The sequence below is a fragment of the Asterias rubens genome, chromosome 1 (assembly GCF_902459465.1).
Source record: "Asterias rubens chromosome 1, eAstRub1.3, whole genome shotgun sequence".
Classification (NCBI taxonomy): Eukaryota; Metazoa; Echinodermata; class Asteroidea; order Forcipulatida; family Asteriidae; genus Asterias; species Asterias rubens.
The window spans coordinates 22,976,725-22,979,587 of record NC_047062.1 but is presented as its reverse complement, the minus strand read 5'-3'; positions in this window follow the sequence as shown (position 1 = coordinate 22,979,587).

Here is a 2,863-nt window from a genome sequence, read left to right as displayed (position 1 = left end):
GAACCACAGAGACCCCAGATTTTGATAAAAATTGTCATAATCACAAAACTAATCGCATCAACCAAAAATGTATTATTAATTCGGAAAAAGATAAGAGCATACGAATATTAACCAGTTTGGCGCACAAATTTGTGTGTCTAAGTCTGTGTTGATTGTTGACAGTCATGAGTTAGATAAAATACTGCACTTAATAACAATGACCATGACAAAAAAAAGAAAAAAAAGAAACCGAAACACAAACAAACTTTATGATATGGTCCCCTTTGTTCAACTCCCCATTGTTCTAGCAAGCAGGACCTATTATTGTCCCTTTTATTGCTGAGTCATTTACTAGAACACAAACCACTTTCGCTTGACCACCCCCCCCCCCCCCCTCTTAGGCCCTCTACTTGGTACACAAACTCTGTGGAGCACCCCAGTCTCACTCCCCCTATGGAGACCCACCAAAAACAGACAACAAAAACAAAACAAAATGAACTGGACAATACCAACTGAATACCTTATCTTTACACGAACAACATGTACAGAAACATACCTAATTAAAAAAGACTAGCCAATTTATTTGTTATAATTCCTCAACAATGACCGGTTTCTCGGAGCAACTGCTTTTTGTTGTTGCAAATGAACAAACATAGATGACTCATACAAATATCATTGTAATTCTTTCTTTATTATTATTCATTATTAGTTTACAAAAAATAATGTAAATCTTAATTTAGTGCATCTAGCTATAAAAAGTAAAGCAGCATTAAACACAGATTTGGATTATTAATAACATTAACATCAAGTTGACCATAAATCAAACATGAGTTGGATAGTATAAAACGGGCAGTTTCATAGGAGTAAAAGAAAACACATTAGAAGTACAACAAGGTCATTACAAAAAACATCTTTGATGTCAAACAATGGAAATGTGCAAACGACTCTCAGCCAACTTCTAAATATATATATTAGGCTAATTGCCCAGCTCACAGGGTTTTGAGGGCCGTCCAGCCTTGTGAGTTGGGTGCTATATCATGAAAAATAACCACTCCAAGGTGAGGGCTTTCGACCCAAATCTATTGTCACCTGGTGCACACGTAGCCAACTACTCCTGGGGCTGAAACCTAGTTACCCCCGTCGCAGTCCCTAAGGATGTAGGTATGGGTATTGGTAGACAGAATGCCCTACCTTCCCAACTTTGTAGGAAGCAATTATGGCGCCTTGATCAAGGGCACAAATGTCATCACGGGAATGGAACCCACACTTTGCTGCTGCACGCACCTTCCATGGCAAAACAGCCTAACGTGAAAAATTACATGCTAAGAAAATAAAGTACACAGACAACCTGCTTTGTCATAAAAAGGAGCAAAAGTGTAAAAAGAGGCTGATGTAGGACATGCTTTATTCACATCCATACATAGTGTGCCTTCAAAATGGGAAAAAAACACCCTCAATTTACCCAAAAATGATCTTGTATAAACAAAACAAATTTTTGAGTTGCGCTGTTTTGCCTTGGAACGGCCGTGCTAACAACACCAGAGCTAGGGTCCGTGTAACAAGACCGCTCAGCCACGCCAAGCCACAATGATTGACCTCAAAGAGGAGACATTTTTGGGGGCTTGTGACATCATACACAATTGGTCTATAGACCTCGCTTTGGCTTGGTCAATTACCAGTGGTCAGCCACCAACCCGTTCATTACCACACAGTCAATACAGAGCATACTAACACTGTAACACAGCCACGTTTGTCACAACATAACGGTCAAGGCACACAGCACACATCCTTCACATCCCCAAAAAATACTTTCATAGCAAAAAAGTAAAATTCAAAACATAAAATAACAGCTGTTTGATTGATCAAATATATTTTTAAATAGCTTGATACAATATCCTCCCGTGAACTTGTTTTTTATTTTTTTTTTATTTTAAGTTTTAGAACAAAGGCAGATAGAAGTTGCTGTTCAATTTCTAACTATTATACACCATTCGATCGACCGGAATCACAGTTATTTGATAACATTTAGAAACCGGAATCACAGTTATTTGATAAAATTTAGAATAATTAATAACACTATATCATACTTGCATAAGAAAGACTCACACAATCAGCAGGGTTTGCCTTATTTGTTTCTTGAAGAGGAAATCTATCTCCATCCTCTCAAAAGCACTGTACACTATTGGTAATTACTCAAAAAAAATTGTTAGCATAAAAACTTACTTGGTAACAAGCAATGGAGAGCTGTTGATAGTATCAAACATTGTGAGAAACAGCTCCCTCTGAAGTGACATAGTTTTTTAGAAAGAAGTAATTTCTTACTAAAATATTTGAGTTGATTTCGAACCCTCAGCATTTCTATTTTTTCTTTTCTTCAAATGATAAGGAGGGCATCTGCAATTAAATAAATATTTATTTGTCATATATTTTTTAATTATTTTGATTCTAAATCCTTTTTCCATGATAATATGTTTTAATAAAAAAGATGTTGTATAAGTAGAATACAATGATCCACACAAACATGCCTCGAAATTGCACGGTTTTCCTTTTACCTCGTCCACTAACACGGTCGGCCATTTATGGGAGTCAAAATTTTGACTCCCATAAATGGCGACTGTGTTGGTTCGCACAGTAAAAGGCAAACCTCGCAATTTCAAGGCAAACTTGTGTGGATCATTGTATTCTACTTTTAAAACATCTTTCTAACCATATGCATTTTATACAAAATGGTTACAAATGCTTTTTATAGACCAAGTCGTCCGATCCAAGGCAACGTGTTCCTTTAACTCTTTGTGAAATCCACCCCAGGTGTCGATTTCACAAAGAGTTAGGACTAGTCCTAACTTAGGGCTAGTCCTAGGAGATATACAAATTGCATGGATTG